The sequence below is a fragment of the Oncorhynchus kisutch genome, linkage group LG24 (genome assembly GCF_002021735.2).
Source record: "Oncorhynchus kisutch isolate 150728-3 linkage group LG24, Okis_V2, whole genome shotgun sequence".
Lineage (NCBI taxonomy): Eukaryota > Metazoa > Chordata > Actinopteri > Salmoniformes > Salmonidae > Oncorhynchus > Oncorhynchus kisutch.
Genome location: NC_034197.2, coordinates 11,674,666 through 11,698,305, shown reverse-complemented (window position 1 = coordinate 11,698,305; position 23,640 = coordinate 11,674,666). Strand labels below are relative to the sequence as shown.

Below are 23,640 nucleotides of genomic sequence, written 5' to 3'. Positions count from 1 at the left end.
CAAATGTTGTTTTGAGGTTGAAATTTCAACCACAGGATTATGCCATCATGGTAATCAATTTTCAACATAATCAAACCTTGTATAAAATATGTTGAATTTGTACCTTTGAAACAACGTCACATCTTCAATGTTTTATCCACTATCAGGAAGAAAAAAAAACAATAGGGTGGGCAGCACCTCCTACTGGAGAGTTTATTTATCTATAGGCATTAATTTGGTCTCCCATCCCAAAATGTTATCATGCCCAGCCCTAATTAGCTTAGATATTTGTCAGTGACTGCTACCAATGTGCTATCCTGAGAAAGATTATTGAGAGATCTCTTAATAACTAGATAGCTTCATTGATGGTCTCAAAGTCTGTCAAAAGGGCAGATATAAAAGAGCTAATTAAATGTAATCATAACTTATAAGTCATATATCATCTATGATACTGTTTAGGCCTATATAGTATTTGCAAAGTCATCAACAGCTGCTGGGTTTCAATTCAACCCACAGTTCAACTAAAAACAGACAATGCATAGAGGCCTAGGGTTTCAAGCCTTGGTTGATTTCAAAATGTAATCGTCAAGTTATTAATAAATATGTTTGATTCACGTCTCCATCTCAATCAAAAATAGTTCAAGAATAGAACTATATCAAATCAAACTTCATTGAAAGTACATTTAAAGTTTGATTAGATTTGATTTAGTCCTATTCTTCAACTTGATTTTTGGTTGTGATGGAGACATGAATCCAACATATCAATTATTAATTTGTAGACAAACGGGAATTAAAGCCAGAAGTTAGTAGCACAAAATATACATCTCCTTCAAATATTTGTTAATGTTGACAACCAAACACAATTCAAAATCACTTTTGTAAAACAGTAAATAGCCTATTAAAATGTGTTATTTTATTGACAAGTTATGTTGAATTCACGTCTCCAACTAAACCAAACTTAAAGAATAGGATTAAGCCAGTGGCTCAGATGAATTTATCCAAGCATTAGATATCCTTTAAATGTTGATATTTGGTTATGTTGTCGACCAAACACAATATTACTTTTTTGTCTGCTTTGGGGGGATATACGTGGCTGTGATTATAATCGAAGAGAATTCTCTTGGTAGATAATGCGGTCGGCATTTGATTGTAAGGAATTCTAGGTCAGGTGAACAAAAGGACTTGAGTTCCTGTATGTTGTTATGATCACACCACGACTCGTTAATCATACACCCCCAATACAGTAAATAGCCTTAACTTAAGGCTCTTACAAACTAACATAATAGTATTTATTCAACCTTTTGAGTAAAATATCCAATGTCACATTTTGAGGTTACTGTATCTATAAATGTCTACTTATGCAACCATAGAAAGTGTGCATGTTCAAGTTGGCATGCAAAGTTTGCAGGTCTGCGGTTTTGGAAACTCATATCACAATTCCTATGATCTGCATAGAATCGCGAACATAATTGTTCACTTGCACTATGTGCTTTTAATGTAATCTCGAATGCAATCCACGTCATTTTGTTACGCACAGTGATAACACATTCATTGTTGTATAAATACAAAATATCTGACATTGTATTCACATTTTAACTTTGTTTTGCTTTTAAGTGGTTGAAAGTGCAGTGATAACATATTTAAATGACAACTAAACCATACATCTGACATATTTCCATTGATAGTTGGTTGTGCTAGATGGTTGAAAGCATAGTGAAAACACATTGGGAATTCAACAAACTTTTGGCTGTCTTGTTGAGTGGGTGAATAAAGGTTGAAATCTCATTGATCAACGTCAACCAAATAATACATAAATGTCCACGTTGAAATGTCGTGGAGTTTTTTGTTGTCGTTGTTTACATTTCAGTCTGATATGAGTTTCCATAAACACACATCACTTGCGCTATACATTATTTACCCAACATTTTTAACTGACACATTCTTATGACAAAAACAAACTATACAATATACTGCGCTAGGCAGTAGCAGGCACTGCAAGATGCCTCCGGCTGCGTTTCAAACATATATTTTAAAAAAGACACACCCCCACTTACTTTCGCCTTAAATACCTTTGGGGGAATCCCCGCGGCCATCTTTGTCGTCGGTCGAAATGATTAGCCAATCAAGGGGCGTAGGCAACGTAAGCCCCTCAGCCCTCGTTTTTGATCAGTTTGCGAGTGTATAATTATGTTCTCTCCGGGCTGAAACGCCCCTTAATTCAATTCGCGATGATTGTACATCCGCTAAGAAAAGTCATCCAAAACCTAAAACCAACATTAATATGGAGAAGTCAACATACAAGTGTAAGTAAAAACAAATGTAAATAAGTTGGAAATTAAAACAAAATGATGGCTCAAATCAAATTGGTCACACACGTATACTCAGCAAAAAAAGAAACGTCCCATTTTCAGTACCCTGTCTTTCAAAGATAATTTGTAAAAATCCAAATAACTTCACAGATCTTCATTGTAAAGGGTTTAAACACTGTTTCCCATTGAACCATAAACAATTAATTAACATGCACCTGTGGAACGGTCGTTAAGACACTAACAGCTTACAGATGGTAGGCAATTAAGGTCACAGTTATGAAAACGTAGGACACTAAAGAGGCCTTTCTACAGACTCTGAAAAACACCAAAAGAAAGATTTCCAGGGTCCCTGCTCATCTGCGTGAACGTGTCTTAGGCATGCTGCAAGGAGGCATGAGAACTGCAGATGTGGCCAGCACAATAAATTGTAATGTCCGTACTGTGAGACGCCTAAGACAGTGCTACAGGGAGACAGGAAGGACAGGTGATCATCCTCGCGGTGGCAGACCACGTGTAACAACACCTGCACAGGATCGGTACATACAAACATCACACTTGCGAGAAAGGTCCTCAGCAGACATCACCGGAAACAACGTTGCCTACGGGCACAAACCCACCGTCGCTGGACCAGACAGGACTGGCAAAAAGTGATCTTCACTGATGAGTCGCGCTTCTGTCTCACCAGGGGTGATGGTCGGATTCGCGTTTATCATGGGTGAACAGGAAGTACAGGACAGCCCGCGACTGGGCTGGTATTCTTTTTGTAATCCGTGATTGACTGTAGACCCTACCACATACGTCTCGTGTCTGGCGCCCCAGTGTTGAGAATCAGCGGGGTGGAGATGTTGTTTCCTACCCTCACCACCCGGGGGTGGCCCGTCAGAAAGTCCAGGACCCAGTTGCACAGGGCAGGGTATTGAACCAGGGTCTCAAACTTAATGACAAGTTTGGAGGGTACTATGGTGTTAAATGCTGAGTTGGAATCGATGAACAGTATTCTTACATAGGTATTCCTCTTGTCAAAATCAAATCAAAATCAAATCAAATGTATTTGTCACATACACATGGTTAGCAGATGTTAATGCGAGTGTAGCGAAATGCATGTGCTTCTAGTTCCAACAATGCAGTAATAACCAACGAGTAATCTAACTAACAATTCCAAAACTACTACCTTATACACACATATATTAAGTAGCATTGTTTAAAGTGGCTAGTGATATATTTTTACATCAATTCCCATCAATTCCCATTATTAAAGTGGCTGGAGTTGAGTCAGTGTGTTGGCAGCAGCCACTCAATGTTAGTGGTGGCTGTTTAACAGTCTGATGGCCTTGAGATAGAAGCTGTTTTTCAGTCTCTCGGTCCCAGCTTTGATGCACCTGTACTGCCCTCGCCTTCTGGATGATAGCGGGGTGAACAGGCAGTGGCTCGGGTGGTTGTTGTCCTTGATGATCTTTATGGCCTTCCTGTGACATCGGGTGGTGTAGGTTTCCTGGAGGGCAGGTAGTTTGCCCCTGGTGATGCGTTGTGCAGACCTCACTACCCTCTGGAGAGCCTTATGGTTGTGGGCGGAGCAGTTGCCGTACCAGGCGGTGATACAGCCCGACAGGATGCTCTCGATTGTGCATCTGTAGAAGTTTGTGAGTGCTTTTGGTGACAAGCCAAATTTCTTCAGCCTCCTGAGGTTGAAGAGGCGCTGCTGCGCCTTCTTCACGATGCTGTCTGTGTGGGTGGACCAATTCAGTTTGTCTGTGATGTGTACGCAGAGGAACTTAAAACTTACTACCCTCTCCACTACTGTCCCATCGATGTGGATAGGGGGGTGTTCCCTCTGCTGTTTCCTGAAGTCCACAATCATCTCCTTAGTTTTGTTGACGTTGAGTGTGAGGTTATTTTCCTGACACCACACTCCGAGGGCCCTCACCTCCTCCCTGTAGGCCGTCTCGTCGTTGTTGGTAATCAAGCCTACCACTGTAGTGTCGTCCGCAAACTTGATGATTGAGTTGGAGGCGTGTGTGGCCACGCAGTCGTGGGTGAATAGGGAGTACAGGAGAGGGCTCAGAAAGTACCCTTGTGGGGCCCCAGTGTTGAGGATCAGCGGGGTGGAGATGTTGTTACCTACCCTCACCACCTGAGGGTGGCCCGTCAGGAAGTCCAGTACCCAGTTGCACAGGGCGGGGTCGAGACCCAGGGTCTCGAGCTTGATGACGAGTTTGGAGGGTACTATGGTGTTAAATGCTGAGCTGTAGTCGATGACCAGCATTCTCACATAAGGTATTCCTGCTGGTATTCCTGCTCATATAAGGTATTCGGCTGCAGTGAAGGAGAGTCCGCATGTTTTGGTCGCAGGCCGTGTCAGTGGCACTGTATTGTCCTCAAAGCGGGCAAAAAAGTGATTTAGTCTGCCTGGGAGCAAGACATCCTGGTCCGTGACGGGGCTGGTTTTCTTTTTGTAATCCGTGATTGACTGTAGACCCTGCCACATAGCTCTTGTGTCTGAGCCATTGAATTGCCATTCTACTTTGTCTCTATACTGACGCTTAGCTTGTTTGATTGCCTTGCGGAGGGAATAGCTACACTGTTCGTATTCGGTCATGTTTCTGGTCACCTTGCCCTGATTAAAAGCAGTGGTTCAAGCTTTCAGTTTTGCACGAATGCTGCCATCAATCCACGGTTTCTGGTTGGAGAAGGTTTTAATACTCACCGTGGATACAACATCACCGATGCACTTGCTAATAAACTCGCTCACCGAATCAGTGTATACCTCAATGTTGTTGTCTGAGGCTATCTGGAACATATCCCAGTCCACGTGATCGAAGCAATCTTGAAGCGTGGAATCAGATTGGTCAGACAAGCGTTGAACAGACCTGAGCATGGCCGTTTCCTTTTTTAGTTTCTGTCTATAGGCTGGGAGTAACAAAATGGAGTCGTGGTCAGATTTGCTGAAAGGAGGGCGAGTGAGGGCTTTGTATGCATTGCGGAAGTTAGAGTAGCAATGATCCAGAATTTTGCCAGCCCGGGTCATGCATTCGACATGCTGATAAAATTTAGGGAGCCTTGTTTTCAGATTAGCCTTGTTAAAATCCCCAACTACAATAAAAGCATCCTCAGGATATGTGGTTTCCAGTTTACATAGATTCCAATGAAGTTCTTTCAGGGCCGTCGAGGTGTCTGCTTTGGGGGGATATACGCGGCTGTGATTATAATCGAAGAGAATTCTCTTGGTAGATAATGCGGTCGGCATTTGATTGTAAGGAATTCTAGGTCAGGTGAACAAAAGGACTTGAGTTCCTGTATGTTGTTATGATCACACCACGACTCGTTAATCATACACCCCCACCCTTCTTACCAGAAAGATGTTTGTTTCTGTTGGCGCGATGCATGAAGAAACCGGTTGGCTGTACCGACTCTGATAATGTATCCTGCGTGAGTCATGTTTCCGTGAAACAGAGAATGTTACAATCTCTGATGTCTCTCTGGAAGGTAACCCTTGCTCCAATTTCGTCTATCATGGTTTCAAGAGATTCGACATTGGCGAGTAGTATACTCGGAGCGGTGAGCGATGTGCTCGTCTACGGAGCCTGACCAGAAGACCACTCCGTCTGCCCCTTCTGCGGCGTCGTTGTTTTGGGTCGCCTACTAGGATCCGATCCATTGTCCCGGGTGGTGGTCCAAACAGAGGATCCGCTTTGGGAAAGTTGTATTCCTGGTCGTAATGTTGGTAAGTTGACGTTGCTCTTATATCCAATAGTTCTTCCTGGCTGTATATAATAAGACTTAAGATTTCCTGGGGTAACCTCCCTCCCATGACCCTCCAGCAGGACAATGCCACCAGCCATACTGCTCGTTCTGTGCGTGATTTCCTGCAAGACAGGAATGTCAGTGTTCTGCCATGGCCAGCGAAGAGCCCGGATCTCAATCCCATTGAGCACGTCTGGGACCTGTTGGATCTGAGGGTGAGAGCTAAGGCCATTCCCGACAGAAATGTCCGGGAACTTGCAGGTGCCTTGGTGGAAGAGTGGGGTAACTGTCATCAAGGCCAAGGGTGGCTATTTGAAGAATCTCAAATACAAAATATATTTTTATTTGTTAAACACTTTTTTTGGTTACTACATGTTTCCATATGTGTTATTTCATAGTTTTGATGTCTTCCCTTTTATTCTACAATGTAGAAAATAGTAAAAATAAAGAAAAACTCTTGAATGAGTAGATGTTCTAAAATTTTTGACTGGTAGTGTATGTAAATAAGGTATTTCAGTTTTTCTTTTTAATACATTTGCAAAACTCTTTACCATTATGGGGTAAATTCCTGCTGAGGATTTTTGATTTATTTAACCAGTTTTAGAATAAAGCTGTAACGTAACAAAATGTGGAAAAAGTCAAGGGGTCTGAATACTTTCCGAAGGCACTGTACTTTCTTTGGATGATCTTAAACTGCAGTAATTTATGTCTGCGATTATATGAACATGATAAACGTAACCATTCATCATCATCAATAGTCTCCCAGGTCTTTCTCACATTTTTGTTTTACACTTTTGGTGTGATCGGGAGAAGCCCCTGTCAAACATTGATACGGTTTGAAAATAAACTAGGGTTTGTTAGACTGCCTTAAAATAGTTTCAATCTTTGAAACTTCTGACTTGTCCAATGTTTGCTGCACAGAGAGAATAAAGTGTTGTATCTGCAAAAGTTCACCTCAGCGCTGTCACAGGCTGGTCTTCCCTGGTTGAGACCCCTGTCACCATCTGATCCTGCTCAGATGAGGCATGATAAATAATTAGGTTGGGTTTGTTTCAATCCTGTCCACATGCCCACAGCTGGCAGCACACAGTTAATAATCAATTCGGAGTGCAGCTTCACAAGACCAGATCGTAATGCCTGTGGTAAATTTGGGTTGACATTGGATTTCCCTATGAGTCTAGTTAGGGACCATTGGCAAATGTATATTGGCAAATGTACATCGGAAAATATGTAAAAATTCCAATAGTTCTACATTTCTATGACTTAAAAACCCTAAACTAACTATAAATTGTAGAAATTCATATACAAGAATGTAAAGCATTTAATGAGAAAGCTGAAAGGTGTGCAACATAAATATTGTCTCATTTATATTGTGTAATTTATTCAAGACTGAATCCTGAACATGCGTCCTGTCACGACTTCCGCTGAAGTTGGTCCCTCTCCTTGTCAGGGCGGCGTTCGGCGGTCGAAGTCCCCGACCTTCGACCCATCGCTGATCCACTTTTCATTTTCCATTGGTTTTGTCTTGTCTTCCATCACACCTGGTTCCAGTTCCATCAATTACATGTTGTGTATTTAACCCTCTATTCTCCCCCATGTCCTTGTCTGTAATTGTTTATTGTAGTGCTTGTGCACGGTATGCTGGTATGACCGCGTTTGTTTGACCCATTTATTGTATTGTTCTGTTAAAGGTGGTTTTATGTTGATTAAACAACACCGTTGTTAGTCAGTTCTCGCTCTCCTGCACCGGACTTCTCTGCCGCCAGTACGCACCTCACTACACGTTTCTACTTTTACAGGTAGGCTGATCAATGGTATCAGAGGACATCCATGCAAACACATAAATGCATTTTTTTTAATGTGCTTTCTCATAAACTATATCATTTCCAATGTCTGGTGATTTAAGGCAAGTTAGAATATAATAAGTCTGGGTATGGACTGACTCTAGGAATTTGATCCCATGAAGGTTTTTATATTTAGTTATATCAAATAAAATATATATATTTTTTAAATCACAAGATGTTATGGTTTTATATATGTATCTCCTTTTTAAGCCTATTCTTTTGGACAAAACCACAAAATGAAAGAATGACTACCGGGCAAAAACGAATTGCAAAAGCGCGGGTCACAATGTGAACCGACGCAAGATCTGACATGCCACGTTTGTTGAGCGTTGTAGACAATAGACCAGAGAGAAGTGAAATCTGACAAGTGGGCGGTGCATAGAGCCAGGTAAATCCTGTTTCTTCCCCTTACCCCTTAGATGGCTTTTAAAGGAAGTGTTACTGTACATGACAAAAAAAACACATGCATTCTAGACTGTGAATTTTAGCTGAGATTTAGTTTTATAACTCCATAGATTATGTTGCCATAATGAAAAATCCAATAAAATAGACAAAAAAGGTTCAATGGACGTGCCACAGGTAAGATTCTATTATTTCAGCATGTGTACCAATCAAACTCATCCTCATTCCAAGCAATTACATTATGATGAATGCTGTTATTTCAATGAAAATGCAAATTCTCTGGTTTATTCTATGCTCTTTCTTGAACTCTTGATGGCATGTTGACTGTAGTGTTGCTGTCATGTTTTGTAGAAATAGGTGTCATTCAATAGGAATCTGTGTGACTGTAATAGCATAGTCCTACAGTACAATACTAATACTGAAACAAGCTGTGATGAACTTGTGTGGGTGTTATCGTCTGGGGATTCTACTTCCTCAATTCCAGAAATGCAGCCCTGCTATTCTCTCACTAAAGAGGAACTAAGATCATCTACATATATCAAGGGCTCGATTCAATCAGATCCGCTTCAGCCAACATCCGCATAGCAGTTTGGCTGTGTCGGAGAACTGTGTTAGAGCTGTAAAATCCACCAAGTGGCTCCCGGCTTTAAGATAAATCCCATGCAGCATTGTTTACAGTGGCATCATTGGGCCTGGGTTTCTGGTGTCAAATACTAACCTTGAATTAAGACCAAAAATATATTTTATTTGGCCAATTTTGACTTTGTGGCTGTGTTACCTAGTACAAACCCAGTAGTAGGCACTGCAAGAAGCTCCAGGAGTGATGCGGTAATTTCTGTGATTAGTCTGGATTTCACAATGCAGTGGACCACTCATGTCCCTTGACCCCACCCCTACCCCCAGCACCGGTTAGATGTCAATGTCATCATTCAGCAACACACCTGTCACTCATTTAGAGTCTGCACAGAGCAAATATGGATATTCTGAGCAGGTTGAGCATGAGCACACAGCAGTGAATGAGATGGAGAGGGTGGAACAGCCAGAAAGTTAGCCACAAGTTTGTGCAGGGTTGGTGGTAGCTAACTAGCGTGTCTCCCTCAGCATAACGGTTGGCTAATGCTAATAAGTTAGCGTTAGCACTCAGCACCCTTAAGCTATTGGGTGTCAGTAAGAGTTATTTAACAGTATATTTAAGGCTGTTGATATAGGTCATTACATTAGTTAAAGTGTTTATTTCTAGCGAGTGTATTTGAAATGTTTAGTTTCTGTAGCTAGCTTGGTTGGCTAGCCACTTAGCTAGGTACTGGCTGACTAGCTAGCTGAGACCGACGAGATTAGAAATGTTTTATGACTGAAGCACATATCTTCTGACAGTGACACAGTGCCCCACTGTAGTCTGAAGCTTCACTTTACTACAACTTGATATGAACCAATATGTGCAGTGCATTTGGAAAGTATTCAGACCCCTTCCACTTTTCCACATTTTATTACGTTACAGCCTTATTCTAAAATGGATTAAATAAATAAAAAATGCTCATCAATCAGGCCTTCGCAACACTGCATCTCAGTGCTTGATGTGTCACTACAGACACCCTTGTTCGACTCCAGGCTGTATCACAACCCGGCCGTGATTGGGAGTCCCATAGGGCTGTGCACAATTGGTCCAGTGTCGTCCGGGTTTGGCCGGTGTAGGCTCTCGTTGTAAATAATAATTTGTTGTTTCCTAGTGACTTTCCTAGTTAATAAAGGTTAAAAAAAATACAAGATGTATCTACAGACAATACGCCATAATCACAAAGCAAAAACAGTTTTTTCGAAATGTTTGAAAACGTATTAAAATAAACAGAAATAACTTATTTACATAAGTATTTAGATTCTTTGCTAAGATACTCTAAATTGAGCTCAGGTGTATCCTGTTTCCATTGATCATCCTTGATGTTTCTACAACTTGATTGGAGTCCACCTGTGGTAAATTAAATTCAAATTGATTGGACTCAATGATTGATTAAATTCAATGATTTGGACAGGCACACAACTGTCTATATAAGGTCCCACAGTTGACATTGCATGCCAGAGCAAAAACCAAGCCATGAGGTCAAAGGAATTGTCTGTAGAGCTCTGAAATAGGATTGTGTCGAGGCACAGATCTGGGGAAGGATACCAAAAAAATGTATTCAGCATTGAAGGTCCCCAAGAACACTGTGGCCTCCATTCTTAAACAGAAGAAGTTTGAAACCAATTCTTGCTAGAGCTGGTCACCCGGCCAAACTGATCAATCGGGGGAGAACGGCCTTGGTCAGGGAGGCGATGGTCACTCTGACAGAGCTCCAGAGAACCTGCCAGAAGGATAACCATCTCTGCAGCACTCCACCAATCAGGCCTTTATTGTAGAGTGGCCAGATGGAAGCCACCCCTCAGTAAAAGGCACATGACAGTCCCCTTGGAGTTTGCCAAAAGGCAACTAAAGGACTCTCAGACCATGAGAAACAAGATTCTCTGGTCTGATGAAACCAAGATTGAACTCTTTGGCCTGAATGCCAAGCATCCTGTCTGGAGGAAACCTGAGACCATCCCTACGGTGAAGCATGGTGGTGGGAGCATCATGCTGTGAGGATGTTTTCAGCGGCAGGGACTGGGAGACTAGTCATGATCGAGGGAAAGTTTAACGGGACAAAGCACAAGACAACGTAGGAGTGGCTTCGGAACAAGTCTCTGAATGTCCTTGACTGGCCCAGCCAGAGCCCGGACTTGAACCCAATCTAACGTCTCTGGAGAGACTTGAAAATAACTGTGCAGTGACCCTCCTCATCCAACCTGATAGAGCTTGATAGGATATATATATATATATATATAATCATTGAGGTCTCATAACCTATTCCATTCTACAGGTAAACATGCTTGACTCATGTCTGCTATTTCCATATAGGCTATGTAACTATTTGTAAAAAATGGCCCATTATTAAATTGGTGCAATTATTTCATTTGTATTACTCTTTTTATTCACGAAGCTACTTACTTTTTCTATTGTTATGTTGTCGAGAGGTTAACCTGTAAGTAAGTGTACTCCATATATATCATGTGCATATGACAAGTAAACAAACTTGAACATGAACTTAGGGTGAGGGCAGCCAGAAAGATTAGAGAAAAGATTTCCAGTTTTGTTATGTAATCTAATAATCTCACATTAGCTGGTAGAACTGATGAAAGGAAATGAATCACAGAAGTATTATCATTTTTCCATTATGTATTTTTTGGGGGGCTCATGTCTCTTTATATTTTTATAGCCTAGGGGCTATGTAGCTTCTTATCTGTCATGTTTTGAGTTGTTATGATGTTCTGTTATGTGTACGCATCGATATGAGTCAGAAATATGTATTCTTCTGTCAAAATTGACTACAAAGTTTAAATAGGATAATTTTGGTCATAAAGTCAGTCTTGTCCAAAACTGAGTTTTGTTGAGACTTGTGGTTGTGACTGCATCACAACCAAAATGAAGGTTTCAATCATTCCCACAGCTGGCAGCACACAAGTAATCATCAATTCGGAGTGAAGCTGCACGCGACCCGATTGTAATGCCTGTGGTAAATTTGGGTTGATGTATATCCTTATGGGGCTAGTTAGGGACCATCTGTAAATTTATTATTTATTGACGGTCCCTAACTAGCCCCAGCGATAGGCTATCCCCCCCCCCCCAGGTGTACTGTACTAACCTCTCTCTCTGCTTGCTTCCTCTATCTCTCCCTGTATCTTCTGCTTCCTCCTGCATGCATTGCAGCCCACCTCAGACTCACCACTGAGTGCCACATCACTGTCTGTCTCAGTAGCCTTCTCTCTGTAAAGCAAAGTTATTATGAGAATTTAGTAGCCTATTTCTAGCTCCTGCTGAGTTAGGCTCTGTTAAATGTTAGCCAGCTAGAAGGATGAAGTAAGAAGCTAAGTAATACTAGCCAGAGCCTTTCAACGTTACTGCAATAGAAGTCTGACTGACTGACTGACTGACATATCTATAAGCGACTACCAGTTGTGCACTGATTCTCAGAGTCGTTTTTTGTTTGTTGGGGGATGTCTGTAGACACGGCAGGAGTGGGGGGTGGTTTTAAAATGGCATTTTGTCTGGCATCTCGCAAAAACACCATCAACAGCGTCTCTAGTTTTGCCTATTTCTCTAGTGAGCCGATTCCGAGCTGGGATATGTGAAAGTAAATAAAAAATGGACCCAGAACTTATTATCGGTTGTAGAGTTTTTTTGTTATGGTTGTTGTTTTAAGGTTCCAAACATATGTCATTTTCTTAACCCATCTAGTGACTAAATGACAGCATAGGTTTCAAGTATCATGCTAGCTAGTCTTGTGTGTAAGCCTGGGAGAAATTACAGGAGAGACGGGTGGGACAAAGTCACACAATGTAAACAAATGACCTGGAATAAAATACAAAACAAAATGTTTAAGCACAGGCCAGTGTCTTCTGTAGTTCACATAGAGTGCATTCGGAAGGTATTCAGACCCCTTCACTTTTTCCACATTTGTTACATTACAGCCTTATTCTAAAATGGATTCAATTGTTTATTGCCCCCACACAATACACCATAACGACAAAGCAAAAACAAAAATGTCTCAAATAAAAAAACTTAAATATAACATTTACATAAGTATGCAGACCCTTTGCTCAGTACTTTTTTGAAGCACCTTGGGCATTGATTACAGCCTTGACTCTTCTTGGGTATGACGCTACAAGCTTGGCACACTTGTATTGGGGAGTTTCTACCATTCTTCTCTGCAGATCCACTCAAACTCTGTCAGGTTGGAAGGGGAGCGTCGTTGCACAGCTATTTAAGTCTTTCCAAGGATGTTAGATCGGGTTCAAGTCTGGGCTCTGGCAGGGCCAGTCAAGGACATTCAGAGACTTGTCCCAAAGCCACTCCTGTGTTGTCTTGGCTGTGTGCTTAGGGCCATTGTCCTGTTGGAAGGTGAACCTTCTCCCCAGTCTGAGGTCCTGAGCGCCCTTGAGCAGGTTTTCATCAAGGATCTCTTTGTACTTTGCTCTGTTCATCTTTCCCCTCGATCCTGACTAGTCTCCCAGTCCCTGCCACTGAATCAAATTGTATTTGTCACATGCACCCAATACAACAGGTGCAGACCTTACATTGAAATGCTTACTTACAAGCTTAACCAATAATGGAGTTAAGAAAAATAAGTGTTCAGAAATAAATAAATAAGTAGAAAATACAAAATAAAAGTAACAAATCATTAAAGAGCAGCAGTAAAATAACAGTAGCGAGGCTATATACAGGGGGCACCCGTACCGAGTCAATGGTTAGTTGAGGTAATTGAGGTAATATATACATGTATCTAGAGATATTAAAGTGACTATACATAGATAATAACAGAGTAGCAGTAGTGTAAAAGAGGGGGTGGGGTGGGGAATTTTATTAGCAGTTCAGGAGTCTTATGCCATTGGGGTAGAAGCTGTTAAGAAGCCTTTTGGACCTAGACTTGGTGCTCCGATACCGCTTGCCGTGCGGTAGCAGAGAGATCAGTGTATGACTAGGATGGCTGGAGTCTTTGAAAATGTTTAGGGCCTTCCTCTGACACCGCCTGGTATAGAGGTCCTGGATGGCAGGAAGCTTGGCCCCAGTGATGTACGGGTCGTACGCACTACCATCTGTAGTGCCTTGCAGTCGGAGGCTAACCAGGCAGTGATGCAACCAGTGCTCTCGATGGTGCAGTTGTAGAACTTTTCATGCTTCACCATAGGGATGGTATTGGTGATGAGCAGGGCCTGGTTTCCTCCAGACGTGAAGCTTGTCATTCATGCCAAAGAGTTTAATCTTGGTTTCATCTGCAAGTCCTTTAGGTGCCTTTTGGCAAACTCCAAGCGGGCTGCCATGTGCCTTTTACTGAGGAGTGGCTTCCATCTGGCCACTCTACCATAAAGGCCTGATTCGTGGAGTGCTGCAGAGATGGTTGTCCTTCTGGCAGGTTCTGCCATCTCCACAGAGGAACTCTGCTATGTCAGTGTAAACATTGGGTTCTTGGTCACCTCCCTGACCAAGGCCCTTCTCCCCTGATTGCTCAGTTTGGCCGGGCAACCAGCCCTAGGAAGAGTTCTCGTGATTCCAAACCTCTTCCATTTAAGATTGATGGAGGTCGCTGTGTTCTTGGGGACCTTCAATGCTGAAGACATTTTTTGGTACCCTTCCCCAGATCTGTGCCTCGACACAATCCTGTCTCAGAGCTCTACGGACAATTCCTTCGACCTCATGGCTTGGTTTTTGCTCTGTCATGCACTGTCAACTGTGGGACCTTATATGTTTGCCTTTCCAAATCATGTCCAATCAATTGAATTTACCACAGGTGGACTCCAATCAAGTTGTAGAAACATCTCAAGGACGATCAATGGAAACAGGATGCACCTGAGCTCAATTTCGAGTGTCATAGCAAAGGGTCAGAATGGTATTTGGTTTTTTATACATTTGCAAAAAATTCTAAACTGTTTTGCTTTGTCATTATTGGGTATTGTGTGTAGATTGAGGAAATGTGTTAATTTAATCAGTTTTAGAATAAGGCTGTAACGTGACTATGAGGAAAAAGGGAAGGGGTCCCGATACTTTCCGAATCCACTGTAGGCCCCAGTGTATATTATATACTACATATATATTATATATACAGTAAATATTTCCTTCATTCTTTTTGCCCTGCTGGCACCTACTACCATATCAGTTTCAAAGGCACTTAAATCTTTTGTCTTGCCCATTCAACCTCTGAATGGCACACATACACAATCCATGTCTCAAGGCTTAAAAATCCTTCTTTAACCTATCTCCTCCCCTTCATCTACACACTGTCAATGTTTTGTATACTCAGAGTATATGACATTAGAAATATGCCTTAATCAATTGACTTGATGGATCAGCTTCTCTCATGAGCTTTTATCGACAGGTTAGTGGTTATAAATATGATATTTTTATGATTCTGGGGTTTAATTAGCTCATGTCAACCCATGGAAATGTGACAAGCATAATGAGTTTTGCCGTTTGTGAAGAGAATAAAGACGTTTATAATATTAAGACACAAGGAGCGGGTATGATTGGTAGGTCTAAGTATTAATAGTAATTACAAATGGTGAAAAACATCTACTACATTCCAATTAAAGTGAGATGAGAAAATGATGGTTAATATAGCTATAATGTGATCCATTTTAGTCCGATTAATATTGTAAGGCAAAATATTGTGCTTGCGCAACATTAAGATGTTGACACTTGGTTCATTTTCCAAAATGTTTTACCTATAGTATTAATTATTCAAATTGACACACACATGGCTGATAGTACATTTGTTGAAAGTAACCAGCATTATAAACCAGAAACATGGAGATAAAACAGATATTGTGCACTTCTTGCCAGCTGTTACTTTCATCCCAAGGCTGTGTTACTCCTGCCCTGCTGCAGGTACAGAAGTAACATTAAGGTAATTCTGTTCTCATCTATTTAATTTAAATTAATTTACGCTAGAAATAAAATTACAGTTGCTAATGGTAGATGACATATATACGTTGTTTGTCATAAAATGTGGTGTCTCTAGCTCTATCGATCTCTGAGTAATTAGGAAAAAAACAAACTGTTACTTTTGTCCATGTTGTCCCTCTTGTTCGTTTCATGTCTCAGGCCCTTCGCCTGTGCAGCGAGTGGGCGGAGTTACCTGTTTAAGAGACGGGTGAATGTGCTGCTAAAAAGGCAAACCTGGGAGGCAAATCCGTGGGATGCAGGCGAACATATCAAACAAACCCCTGTTGATGATTCCACTCGTTCACAAAGAGGCATGCGCCATTAAAACTCAGTCAGATCAAGAGCTCCGCTCTACAGCGCGATTGAAATTTAAGGCAATGATCCCTCTTTAGCCGAGGTTGCATTCACGGTAAACGCTGCACATGTCGGCTCAATCGGAAATTATCTTTACATTTATATTGTGAAATCTCTTAACGCTTCAGCTTTACAGATCGAATAGAACCCTAATAATATAAGTGTTCTGATCTTTGATAAACGCTGGGAGCAATATCTAGATGTTGACCCATATTTTATTGAATTTATTGTGTAAAAAAAATCTAATTAGAGAAAATTACGGAGGTCCGGACCTCGGTGTCCTCTTAAGTAGTTATAGCCATCCAACGGAAGAGTAGGATATGATGGAGAGAGACACACCAGACAAGACAGAGACAGCAACATAATAATTGGATACGATGAAGAGAGACACCAGAAGAACAGAACAGGCCATAACAGAAGAGAATAGACAAAGGAGAGGAGCTAACAATAACCTAAGAGTAAAAGACAAGAGAAAGTGACAGAGATGGAGAGAGATCCGAGGTGGATATCACTTCAAGTTGCTCTATAGGTTCTATTTAGGTTTATTTAATTGCACAAATTATAACAGTTGAAATAGAGACAGTGAAAAAGAAACGGGGTTAATAAAGAATTAACATGTGAGGTGAAAAAGCCTGTGAAATTACTATTAAAACAATGATTTATTTTTTTTACACATTTTACAACCAGGCCAGGATTAGAGAGGAGGAGAAAGCATTCCATGCATGTAACGGCTTTCTTTTATCTCCTCCTCGGACGAGGAGGTGTAGCAAGGATCGGACCAAAATGCAGCGTGGCTATTGCAATCCATGTTTATTAAATAACGAAACACGAACTTTACAAAAAAAAACAATAAACGTAATGTAAAAACCGAAACAGCCCTATCTGGTGCAAACACAAAGACAGGAACAATCACCCACGAAATACACAGTGAAACCCCGGCTACCTAAAATATGGTTCCTAATCAGAGACAACGAGAATCACCTCACTCTGATTGAGAACCGCCTCAGGCACCAAACCTATGCTACACCACTACTCAGCCGCAATCCCAATGCCTACAAAAAACCCAATACGAAACACAACAAAATAAACCCATGTCACACCCTGGCCTGACCAAATATATAACGAAAACACAAAATACTATGACCAAGGCGTGACACAGCTAAAGCAAAACCTGGCCACGGAGATATTGTAGGCTGGTACCAGATCTGTTTGTGCTATCTTGCCCAAGGACCTGTAGTATAATACCTCCACAACCTGGTCCCAGATCTGTTTGTGCTATCTTGCCCAAGGACCTGTAGTATAATACCTCCACAACCTGGTCCCAGATCTGTTTGTGCTATCTTGCCCAAGGACCTGTAGTATAATACCTCCACAACCTGGTCCCAGATCTGTTTGTGCTATCTTACCCAGGACCTGTAGTATAATACCTCCACAACCTGGTCCCAGATCTGTTTGTGCTATCTTGCCAAGGACCTGTAGTATAATACCTCCACAACCTGGTCCCAGATGTGTTTGTGTCGTCTTGCCAACTCGTATGGTCATGTTAGTCATTGGCCTTAAAGTGAGCTTTCACCAACAATGAATTCAGCAGGAGAAATTCTGCCCCCATTCATTTTCAATGAGGGCACACAGAGAAATGTGCAGGGGAATGTGGGAAGGTGTGCGGCGAGAATCCTGCTAGCGGAGCGGGAGAAAAAGTTGAGCTCTGCTCTATGCAAATTTAAAGCGAAGGAAAGCATTGGAGCGAAGCGCCGCCTCTGGTCAAAACCCTACGCTAGGAGTTGGCATGACAGCACAAAGAGATCTGGGACCAGGTTAGAGGTAAAAGTATTACACTACCGGGCCTCGAAATCAGCACAGGAAACCATGGCAACAACAAAGCCTGGGTTTAACCTTGGACGGTCTTTGCACACACATAATGAACTTCATCGACACACGACACGGTACATGTCGCCCATGTTATTCTGTCATTCACTATCAACTTCGAGGGTACGCTGCTCTTCTGATCTGTTCCTGCATCATTGCCATTGGTTTATTGGTCTCCATTGCAGGAACAGCTAGCTTCCCAGTACAACTTCAGTGTTTACAAGCACAACCGCTACAGATGGCAGAAGCGCATTCTTCAGGTGAGTCAGATATAGGGCATCTTGTGACATTGAGTTAAGTGTTATAATAACTGGTGTTACAACGTCTAGAAACAGTCAATCTTGAGTTGTGATAACAGCTCCCACACGATGAAAGCCTGTAGTGTGCTGGTAAAGATACCCTGTCATGCATCTGAGTAAAAGCTGTGAAAATCTCAGAGTGATGTGAATCTCTATACTGTATGTTTAGATTGACTTCAACACCAAAATGGTGTGCAGCATAGAGAAAGGCACCGTAAAGCGACAGCTGCCCTTCAATGTGTTAAGAGCTGCGATGACAGAGTTGGGGCCAAGCTCTCCGTCTCTTTCAGAGGAAGACATGACTATGAGCTGGAGGCCACCTCACTGGAGGACAAACACAAGGTAAGAGAGTCGTCCCTGCCCCTAAACTCTAACCTGTTATGGAGGTGGACAGCAGCTTGGTTTGTGTAGAGCCATAGCAGATGTGAAAGAGTTCAAATCAAATCAAATCAAATCAAATTTATTTGTCACATGGTTAGCAGATGTTAATGCGAGTGTAGCGAAATGCTTGTGCTTCTAGTTCCGACAATGAAGTAATAACGAACAAGTAATCTAACTAACAATTCCCAAAAAAACGACTGTCTTATACACAGTGTAAGGGGATAAAGAATATGTACATAAGGATATATGAATGAGTGATGGTACAGAGCAGCATAGGCAAGATACAGTAGATGATATCGAGTACAGTATATACATATGAGATGAGTATGTAAACCAAGTGGCATAGTTAAAGTGGCTAGTGATACATGTATTACATAAGGATGCAGTCGATGATATAGAGTACAGTATCTACGTATGCATATGAGATGAATAATGTAGGGTAAGTAACATTATATAAGGTAGCATTGTTTAAAGTGGCTAGTGATATATTTACATCATTTCCCATCAATTCCCATGATTAAAGTGGCTGGAGTAGAGTCAGTGGCATTGACAGTGTGTTGGCAGCAGCCACTCAATGTTAGTGGTGGCTGTTTAACAGTCTGATGGCCTTGAGATAGAAGCTGTTTTTCAGTCTCTCGGTCCCAGCTTTGATGCACCTGTACTGACCTCGCCTTCTGGATGACAGCGGGGTGAACAGGCAGTGGCTCGGGTGGTTGTTGTCCTTGATGATCTTTATGGCCTTCCTGTAGCATCGGGTGGTGTAGGTGTCCTGGAGGGCAGGTAGTTTGCCCCCGGTGATGCGTTGTGCAGACCTCACTACCCTCTGGAGAGCCTTACGGTTGAGGGCGGTGCAGTTGCCATACCAGGCGGTGATACAGCCCGCCAGGATGCTCTCGATTGTGCATCTGTAGAAGTTTGTGAGTGCTTTTGGTGACAAGCCGAATTTCTTCAGCCTCCTGAGGTTGAAGAGGCGCTGCTGCGCCTTCCTCACGATGCTGTCTGTGTGAGTGGACCAATTCAGTTTGTCTGTGATGTGTATGCCGAGGAACTTAAAACTTGCTACCCTCTCCACTACTGTTCCATCGATGTGGATGGGGGGGTGTTCCCTCTGCTGTTTCCTGAAGTCCACAATCATCTCCTTAGTTTTGTTGACGTTGAGTGTGAGGTTATTTTCCTGACACCACACTCCGAGGGCCCTCACCTCCTCCCTGTAGGCCGTCTCGTCGTTGTTGGTAATCAAGCCTACCACTGTTGTGTCGTCCGCAAACTTGATGATTGAGTTGGAGGCGTGCGTGGCCACGCAGTCGTGGGTGAACAGGGAGTACAGGAGAGGGCTCAGAACGCACCCTTGTGTGTCCACCATTGTGTCTCTGGTGCTACTTCCCTCGATCAGTTATTAATAGGGTGCCACTCAGCTTCTTGACATAAAGACTGAAGACGTTTGAAGGAATTGTTATTTTCAATTAAGACTCACGATTTTTGATTGACACATGTTGTGTAGATGATGCAGCTTGTAAACAAGATCGTCTATAGAAACGTCTACATCCATCCAGTAGAGGGCAGTGAAGAGAAGTGTGAACGGCCTCCAGCACCAATGACCCTCACTGAGGGCCTGTTGTTCCTGCAAAGAGGAGCCTTGGCATCGTTTAAATGGGTGAAGTATGTGTGTGATCTGTACTACTCTACTATTACTTGTATGGCTACTACACCACTACTGCTACTGCTGCTACTACTGCTACTACTAGTACTGTTCTATGACAACTGCACAATGCTTTTGCAAAGTTTGGAAGAGTCCTACATTGACTATGAATCATTTACTATCTACATCATGATGTTATTTACACTTGTGTTCTTAGGTACGAGGCTCGCCTTCACCCGGGCCAGCTGAACCTGCTCCCCATCAGTCGACGGGCGGTAGATGGGGAGCAGTCCTTGCCATTTGTCATTCATTTCTCAGACGGGGACAACAGCTTAGAGAAGCATATATAAATGAAAATCAGCGGCGATGTAACTTTGTAACAAACTCTATTCTGACAAAGGATTCTTTCTGAAGAGTTGAGCATTGCTGCTGCTGTCTGACTTTTCTTATGACTGCATGCCTTGTATACCCTCTGTAAAACACTCCTATTTGACAACATACAATGTCATACATCTAGATGGGAAATGTTTGCCCAGTGATAGTCATTGTTTGCTCACACAGCCAAAAGAGGAAGTTAAGACAAGTCATACTGATGTATTGCAGGTTTCCGGGTACCTGTGAGAGACCATTCTAAGAGCACAGAAGCCATCCAGAGAGAGAGGGATGCCTGGGTCCAGGCCATAGATAAGCTCTGCCTGGACTGGAAATGAAAGTCTCAGTCTGAGCACATCTATGAGGATCCTAGGGTTATAGATCTAAGAATCTATGATAATATCAAATACATTATAGAGGAGAGCAAATCCACAGGCAGAGAAGGCTTCAGCGTATCAGATCCGGTGTTGGGTGCAGCAGATCAGCTATCAGGGGGAGGGAAGGTGCCAAGAATTCATACGACCTCTCCAGCAAAACCTGTCCCGAAATCTCGCAGCCCTGTAAAGTCATCCGTGAATGTCCCTGTCCCTGGTTCTGTAGTTGTCCCTGGTCATGTGCCTGTCCCTGGTCCTGCCCTTGTCTCTGTTCCCACCACCCTTGTGATCCCAGCACCCTCCTTCATCCCTATGCCTCCTCCATTGACCTTAAATGAACCCAGTACAAAACCCTTAACAGAGCGAACCAGGGCTTTTCATTGGGAGGAAGTTGGTTCAGATAAGGTACTACTACGGATGTGTTTGTTTATCCCTATTTATTACACTACATTTGTAAGCATGTAATATAGTCATGCAAATTGACAATGTTATATGCTATTGCATTATGTTATATTTAAGCAATAATTCACGAGTGGTGTGGTATATGGTCAATATACTACTGCTAAGGGCTGTTCTTAGGCAGGACGCAGCCCTTAGCCGTGGTATATTGGCCATATACCACAAACCCCCAAGGTGCCTTAATGCTATTATAAACTGGTTATCAACGTAATTAGAGCAGTAAAAATACATGTTTTGTCATACCAGTGGTATACAGTCTGATATACCACTGCTGTCAGCCAATCAGCATTCAGGGCTCCAACCACCCAGTTTATAATATGGTGTATTACCTCATATTACACTACACTAGAGTCTGATTCGTTCAGAAGTTCTTGTCATGCTCATCAGATAGTTTGCAATGATAAATAAGGACGTACCTATTTTCCACTTCATAATTTCCTTAAACACTATAGGAAATTATTCGCTGCAGTGTCTGTCAGTGTCTTGTGCTTTCCCAGAGCATTGCATTTCATAGAGAATACAGCTTGTCTCAGTGCCGATTATGATTGGTCTCTCTCAGCAGATGGAGAAATCATTCTGGACACGGGGAAATGCTGGGAAGATTGAAATGGACACGTCACGCTTGTACGAGCAATTTGCAGTTCAAGATTTGGGAACATTCGGTGGGATCACCGAGCACAGCAATAACTTTCACATCATGCTCAACACGAAGGTGGCACACAACTTTAGTAAGTAGCTCCTCAATTACTTGAGGTGAGGTGATGGACCAACTATATGCTCTTCAATTGAAATTATTCTGGGGTTGCACACAAGTTATATATCAGACCCATCAACAGATTTCTTTGAAACTGCTGTGAGTTTTAGAAGAAGTAACACCTTTTGAAACCACCAGATGGTAGTACTTAACAGGAAAGTCAATGAGCTTTACATTGGCTGTAATGACTCACTCCATCCGATCTCTATATCACATGTATTTGCTTGTGAAAAGCTGCTAAACATTTCGTACAGTAGCTACATAACAAGACGCAAGATATAAACAACAGCAAAGCCTTATTAGGTAAGTATCGGAATAGAAATAGGCTTCGACCCAGATGCGCAATATGCATAATGACAGTCATTTATTTAATCTTTCAGCTTTCTCTAAAATATTCATTTATTCTGGGGGAATACCTGAATGGGTTAATGCTATGTGCCCTTCATCACTATTAACCCTGCTCCGCCCACAACCGTAAGGCTCTCCAGAGGGTAGTGAGGTCTGCACAACGCATCACCGGGGGCAAACTACCTGCCCTCCAGGACACCTACACCACCCGATGTCACAGGAAGGCCATAAAGATCATCAAGGACAACAACCACCCGAGCCACTGCCTGTTCACCCCGCTATCATCCAGAAGGCGAGGTCAGTACAGGTGCATCAAAGCTGGGACCGAGAGACTGAAAAACAGCTTCTATCTCAAGGCCATCAGTTAAACAGCCACCACTAACATTGAGTGGCTGCTGCCAACACACTGACTCAACTCCAGCCACTTTAATAATGAGAATTGATGGGAAAGGATGTAAAATATATCACTAGCCAGTTTAAACAATGCTACCTAATATAATGTTTACATACCCTACATTATTAATCTCATATGTATATGTATATACTGCATCTTTATGTAATACATGTATCACTAGCCACTTTAACTATGCCACTTTGTTTACATACTCATCTCATATGTACAGTGCCTTGCGAAAGTATTCGGTCCCCTTGAACTTTGCGACCTTTTGCCACATTTCAGGCTTCAAACATAAAGATATAAAACTGTATTTTTTTTGTGAAGAATCAACAACAAGTGGGACACAATCATGAAGTGGAACGACATTTATTGGATATTTCAAACTTATTTAACAAATCAAAAACTGAACAATTGGGCGTGCAAAATTATTCAGCCCCCTTAAGTTAATACTTTGTAGCGCCACCTTTTGCTGCGATTACAGCTGTAAGTCGCTTGGGGTATGTCTCTATCAGTTTTGCACATCGAGAGACTGAATTTTTTTCCCATTCCTCCTTGCAAAACAGCTCGAGCTCAGTGAGGTTGGATGGAGAGCATTTGTGAACAGCAGTTTTCAGTTCT

At 42.2% G+C, this 23,640-nt stretch overlaps 1 long non-coding RNA gene across 1 annotated transcript; it reads left to right on the top strand.

Annotated features, from left to right (window-relative positions):
* The first annotated feature begins 7,658 nt into the window (after window positions 1-7,658).
* On the top strand, window positions 7,659-21,636 carry LOC116356996 (uncharacterized). The gene is made up of 5 exons (XR_004205280.1): window positions 7,659-7,828; window positions 18,185-18,259; window positions 18,468-18,640; window positions 20,181-20,338; window positions 20,536-21,636. It is a non-coding gene; the product is annotated as an uncharacterized LOC116356996 (long non-coding RNA).
* The last annotated feature ends 2,004 nt before the right edge of the window (window positions 21,637-23,640 follow it).